We start from the raw sequence: 7,471 nt of genomic DNA on the forward strand, positions 1-7,471 counted from the left end.
TAAGAGTTAATTACTATTAATAGAGTCTTCTAGTTAGCATCAACTAAGTATCTATCTCTTGTGTATTCAGTGCAAGAGATACAAAAGACATAATTGACATAGTCATAACAGCTGTATCATCTAGATAGGGCAGTACAATTAAAGAACAAAAAAAAAATGCAAGGACACATTTAAAGAACGAACGATAACAAATCGCTTGAAAGTGAGTGATAGGGGAGAAGCCATGGAATAAATGAGTCCAATCTGCATCTGAGGTAAAATGATGTCTGTGGATTCATAGAAAATTGGAAGATAGTCTAGGCAGACAGACCAGTAAAAACCAATTTTCAAAAGTCACAGAAAAGAAAATTAACAACATGGTATGGGTAAGATCAGTGTTGAAGTGATTTGGATAAGAAAAACTAAAGAGGTCCCATGAGAAACAGAGGGGGCATTTGTAGGAATGTTATATAAGCTACAATTACATTTAAAAAAAAAGCTGTTTAGCTTTATCCATTTATATACTGATCAATACAATCACTACAAGCTCTTGAAGAGAAAAATAACTTGTCAAAATTTATGTTTTAGAAAGGTTATGCCAGAGGCTGTAGGCTGCATGGTCTGGGTTGAAGAAACACCGGAAGCACAAGTTGGCAGTTGAAGCTTTGAGAGCAAATGAACTCTCTCTGAGGGAGTTATTAGAGGGAGAAAAAAAAAAAAAAGCAGAGGGCAAGGCCGAACTTGCCAAAAGTTTACAATTAGCTACAGCCCGTATAGGAGAGAGATATAAAAAAATATAGGAGGAAAAATGAGAAGGTGCAGTATATAAAAAAGCTTACTTTCTAGTGCATGAAGCAGTGAAGAGGTGGACAGGAATATGAGTTAGGATGGGGGGAAAGAGACAAACTGGGGTTTGAAAGGAGTGGCTAGGGAAGGAAGTAAAACCAGAAGGGTAGAGTCCAGAGCTTCGTAGGATCATTGCATTATGCTTTTATCCAGTAAAAGATTTAAAACAGTCATGAGTATAACAATGTTTTAGAACAATAATTCTGGACAGCAGTGTAACGAAATTACTGGAGGGCAGAGGAGGCTGAAGGCAGGGAGACCATTTAAGGGTCACCAATAATACTCAATGTGAGAGGGGTGGATAAATAGATGAAGAGGGGAGGGATTGAAGACAACTGGGACTTCAAATAGATATGAACTAATGGCCTCCTAGCTTTCTGGCATATATTCCCAATAAATGATCCACTTTGGGTGGACAGAGGAGAGATCACAAAGTGTGTTTTGGAAATGCTGAGTGTGAAGGGCCTGTAGGACATCCCGTCGGCAAGAATGAACGTGTGTCTAGAATTTGGAAGAGAGCAGCAGTGGTTATTTGTACACAGGACTGCAAAGCTTAGGGTGATCTGTTTATATTGATATCGCTAGTGTTTCTTACGCTAGCTTCCCAAATGAAGTCTTCTCCTGATCATCCGCAGAGCAGTCTAAACTAGTGACACCTTAATTGTAATCGGTTTTGATATGATGGGTACATGCCATCTCTTGTATTTTAATTCAATTCCATTGAAAATAATTATTATTTCTTTGGCCATGTAGAAAGATAAATTTGGAACTTTTTTGGGCTAATGATTTTTTTTTAAATATTGAAATAAGATAAAAATAAATTAGTAATTAAGGATTCTGATTTTATAACACAGAAGTATTTGATATTCTGTCAGGACAAGATGATTCATAATATTAGCTAAAAGTCTAAACACACATCTTTTAAAAGTGGTATTTGTATAAAGAGATCAATCTACTGGTCTGATATATACTTTATAGTGATTTTTAAAAAATTAAATTGTTACTTCTTTTTCTAGTCATCCATCTCATTTTTCAAACATAGATTCCTCAGAAGATGCACTACAACTTTTTGATCATACAACTGAGTAAAATTCTATCACCAGTCACTCAGTTGATTCATTTTGGATCCATGAGACTTAGTGGTATTTTATGTAGCCTGGGTGATTTTTATGGGACATACAAAAGGACATACCAATGTATATTCACATTTTTATCAAATAAATTTGTTTTCATAGTTTATATAAAGGTATAGGACTTAATACAATGTGCCTACATTTCCTTTCGTGAGCTGTACAAGTGTTGATACATGTTAAGAGCACTATATTTAACTTAGCTCAGATTCATATGTCATGATTATGTTGAAGATTAGTATCTCCAGTAGATTTGTGCCATTTACCCTCTCCTGTCCGCTTATATGAAACCTTTAAAAAAATAATAATAATTGTTGTGGGTTTGTCTGTTTGTTTTTCTAGCAAACAGTTTTGTACTTATTCGATAGTGGTAAATGTTTTTCCTCAGTCCTTTAAGCCCTCACTGTCACTCCATGCTATCATTGCTTCTCCTCAATTCCAGAGATGTCTTACAAATTTGAAATAGGAACCCTCTGTTGAGAGAAAGATTTTCATGAAAAACGCATAACTGAATTCTGAGACTGAGACCACACACTTTAAAATGATACTGTGAAATCATTCTCTTGACAAGGAAAATAACTGAACCTTGAAATCTAGACATTCTTTAAGAAAATACTTCTTAGCTCAGAGTAGCACTTAATAAACAGTTACCATTGTGCAGGAAGCTAATGATGTTGCTGAGGTCATATTAGAAATCTTCAGATAAATAGTAAGTAATTTACCCAAAGAATGACAAAAAATATATGCATTTTTCAATATGGGTGAGATTACATTAGAGCAATGTAAAGTTTCAGGCCCTGCTGTCATTATGTAAAAATCATGTATTCTAAAAATAGTATGCTTATTTCCTTTATGTTAAGACTGAAGTTTTCAATAATTTAAAGAATTTAAAGACATAAGTAATTGTATTGCACTGCAAAAGACAGGCAAATGTTGAGAAACAGGTTATCTAAGCACTAATGTGAGTGACACAGCCACCTAAGGTGCTAATTCTAAATCTTGAGGTGACAATTTTCTTTAATCCTGTACAAATATTTGCTATGTCCTAAGGTCTTGTTCACTCAAGCTCTGTCTTTTAATATCAAACTTTAAAAAGCAGATGCACACACACACACACACACACACACACACACATGCATCATGCATATATACATATATCTCAAATGTACTTTGATGGAGTTATAACTTGCAAACAGTAAAGTACACAAATCATGAGTGTGTAGCTCTGTGGTTACATAGGTGTGTGTGTAACGTGCTATTGAGTTGGCTCCAAATCCTGGTGACCCTATGAATCATGCCCACAGTGTCCTGTCCTCAACAGCCCTGCTCAGCTCCTGTGGACTCATGCCTTTGGCTTCTTACATGGAGTCCATCCATCTCATATTTGATCTTCCTCTTTTCCCGCTGCCTTCTATTTTTCTCTGCATTACTTACTGTCTTTTCCAAAGACCCCTGCTTCTTATGACGTACCTGAAGTAGGAAAGCTTCGGGCTTGCCATCTTTGCCTCCAGTGATATCTCAGGCTTAATTAGCTCCAGGACCCACTTGTTCATCTTTCTGGAGGTCCAGGATATCTGTAGAGCTTTCATTTAACACCACATTTCCAATGAATCAAGCTTTTTCCTATCAGCCTTCTTCACTGTCCAACCTTCACATCCATACATGGTAACTGGGACTACAACAGTGTGGATGATCTTAGCCTTGGTCTCGGATGACACATTTTTGTTTTCGGGGCTCTTTCCTGACTCTTCCATTGCTGCTTTTCCTGTCTCAGCCTTCTCTTGACTTCTTGGCTGCAGTCTCCATTTGAATTGATGCCTGAACCAAACTAAGCTAAATCTTTAACAATTTCAATGTCATCATTGACTATACTAAAGCTGTATATTTCTTCTGTAGTCATGATTTTTGTACTCTTGATGTTCAAATGCAGTCCTACTTTGGCACTCTTTTCTTTCACTTTCATCAGAAATCATTTCAAATCATTGCTACTTTCTGACAGTAAGATGATGTCATCTGTATATCTCAAGTTATTAATATTTTTTCCACCAAGTTTCACTTTTTCTTCTGAGTCTAGTCTAGTTTTTGTTTTTTGGGTTTGTTTTTTTTTGGTATGGTATGTTCTGTATATAGCTTAAACAAATAGGGCGATGCAATATACCTTGTCTGACACCTTTGGTTGCCTATAGAAAACCATTCTCTCTGTGTATATTCCATCCCGGCTTCCTGTCCACAATACAGGTTATACACCAGGACAATCAAGTACTGAGACACGCCTGTTTCTTTCAGAGCAACCCATATCTTTTCATGATCCGTGCAGTCAAAGGCTTTACTGTAGTCTATAAAATTAGACTAACCTTCTGAAATTCTTGGGAGCACTCCAGTATCCCACATATGCTCGCAATTTGATGTCAAGTGCCTCTTTCTTATCTAAATCCAGCTTACATTGGTATACTCCCTTAAAACCTTCCAGATTAAAATATAAGTCATTTTCCACACTTGAGCATGCTCCCTTATGCTCTATCCAGTGCACGATATTCCCAAAGGAAAATAATCCTTTGACCACCATCATCAGAGATTAGTTTTGCCTGTCCCTGGATTTCATGTAAATGGAATGAATTCTTTTGAGGCTGGTTTCTTTCACACAATTTTATATCTGTGAGATTCATCCATATGTATTGTTATATGAAGTAGTCTTTCATCATTACTCTAGAGTATTCCTGGACTGAATATACTGCTTTATTTATCCTGTCCACTGTGGGTGGACATTTGTTGCCCAAAAATGATCACTGTAAAATTATTTTTCTAGCCATGTATTTTGAATTGCTTGGTTTTAGGTTACATTTAGTTATAACTAATTAACTAGTTAGTTAACATACATTAGCTTCAGTAGATAATGACAAATAACTTCCAAGATGTGTTACCAATGTGCCCTCCACCATTCAATGTACTTTCTATTGAACATTTTAACACTTTTGATAGGATGAATCTTTTTGTTATTAGGTTACACTTTTTGTCAGCTATACAAAATAATCCATCACAGTGTTCTTTTTTTTAGTTAAGGTGACTCTTTCCTCAACAAACGAATGATTTAAATATAAACAGCAATTTCAGCATAGAGGATGAAGAGAAGAAAATCCATAATTTAAAGTAATTATCATCTATAATATTGGAATAGCTTCAAAAAATATATCTTTAAAGAAAAATATAATTTTAACATGTCTCAGAAATGTTTTGAGTAACATTTTGTTCTTGTCATAAATTTGTGTAAATTAACTGATAATAAAGGTCTGTTTTTTATGATAGGGCCCACAATTTTGAAAATACATGCACATATTAAAATGCATAACTAAAATTAAATAAGGGAAAATTAGAATATCCTGTCACTGAATGAAAATTGGCAATATCAAATAATTATCTTGGCACTGCCAGTCAGGTTAAAATATATAACATACCAATTTAAATTCAAATGGACCACTGCAACTCCACTTTATATTAAGGGGAAAAATAACATAAATCATTTTACCATTATAGATGCAGACAGTTAGTTTTATATATAAGTAAATATTGTTTCTTTAACTTTTTATGAAGACTGTTTATTTAACAATATTTCAATACAGTAAGAAAAGTGGTTACCAGAGGGGAAGGGGATGGTGGGGTGGTGGAAGAGGGTAAGGGGATCAAATATATGGTGATGGAAGTAGAACTGACTCTGGGTAGTGAACACACAATACAATATATAGATGACATATTACAGAAATGTACACTTAAAACCTATATAATTTCACTAACCAATGTCACCCCAATAAAATTAATAAAATTTTAAAAAGAGGGCGACCATGGCTTTGTGAGTCTGGGTCACATACCACAAAGTTAGACCTGCTTCTAAAGTAGAAAGAAGGAGCAAGGCTGCAATCATGAAAAACACAAATAGAATCCTATGGTTACCATGTATTGGTGATATTAACCTTAGGCAAGTGAAGAGTAGCAGGATATGCTATAGCAAACTATGACTGTAGGAGTTCAGGGCATGCCACTCTAAAATATGCCACTTTGTTATATTATTTTGAGCTGTAGGAACTTGAAAAAGAACAAATTCAGTGAGAGACTTTCTCTAAACTCCCCTTATCTGCCTGAAACACATCTCCCAAAAGGAACTCAACTGTCATAAATGCCCGCCCAGAAAGTTTCATCAACCAGATAGGACTGGCCCTTATCACAGCAGAGGAGACTAGAAGTTGACACCACATACAGACAAACTGTCAGGAACTATCACACCTCCCATCTAATCTTCTAAGGGTCCATTCATTGTTCCTAAAAATCATTCACGCTCCTGTAAGATCCCTTCCCATTAAGATGGTCTTTAAGCCTGAATCCTAAAGCCATCTCTGTGAGTTACTCTTTTTGCTCTGGGTATCTCCCATGTATACATGAGACATACATATTAGTAAACCTGCTTGTTTTTACTTACTAATCTGTCTTTTATTACAGGGCTCTCAAATAAGATCTCAAAAGAGTTAAGGAAAATCACTTTTCCTCCCTTATAGTAGCCATTTAATGTTTCTGATATTCAATTTCCTTTTTTCTATAAAGTAATAATATCTACCTAGAAGGGTATTTTAAGCACTAAGTAGAGGGTGATTCCAAAGAGACAGTTTGACTTCATGGTACATTTCAGTAGTTCTCAAATTACACATTAGTCACCTGGAAAGCTTTTAAACATCCTAATGCCTGAGCTACACCTCAGACCAATTAAATCAGAATCTCTGAGGTAGGACCTAGATACCAGTATTTTTTAAAGCTCGTGGGTGATTCAAATTTGTAACTAAATTGCAGATACTTAGAAAAGATTTATATAGACAGAGCAGGTGCCAATTAGTGGGGTTCAGTAATTGAGATAGGAATGGAAGACCACCGTGGAAACCAGGAGGGAGTCAGCATTAGGACAAAGCAATCTGAGATGCACAGATCATGGGGAATGGGAGGAGGGCAGTGACTCCAATGACACATCCCTGCCATCATAACTGTGACTTGCTCTGCTAGGCCTTTACAGTGTCAGAAACATCTGCTTTATGTCCATGCCCAATTTGCTTTATTCATTTTCCATTTTAATTTAGCATTTGACTTTCATATAATAAATGCATGCAAAGGAAAGTCTATTTTAGGCTACAGAGACTCTTTTATTAATACAGATGTACAGAAATATAAGTTAAAAGGTTTCTGAGATTTCATAAATTTCACCATGTTAAAATTATTAGGCCAATTTACCTTTGTGGGAAAGAACATCAATCTTCCTTCCAAAACACTTTTAAGATAAAATGTCATCATTTAATCTTTTCCACTACATCACTCCTGTTCTATAATGCAAAAAAATTTAAATACATAAAATTTTTCTATACTGTCCCAAATAACACATTACAGAATATAATTTTTCCCATTTTTTTTATTATTAGTTTCAGGCGTACAAAACAATGTAATAGTTATCCTTTTCACCCCTCACGAAGTGACAACTCCCCTCC

Source organism: Hipposideros armiger, unplaced genomic scaffold (genome assembly GCF_001890085.2).
Source record: "Hipposideros armiger isolate ML-2016 unplaced genomic scaffold, ASM189008v1 scaffold_1255, whole genome shotgun sequence".
Lineage (NCBI taxonomy): Eukaryota > Metazoa > Chordata > Mammalia > Chiroptera > Hipposideridae > Hipposideros > Hipposideros armiger.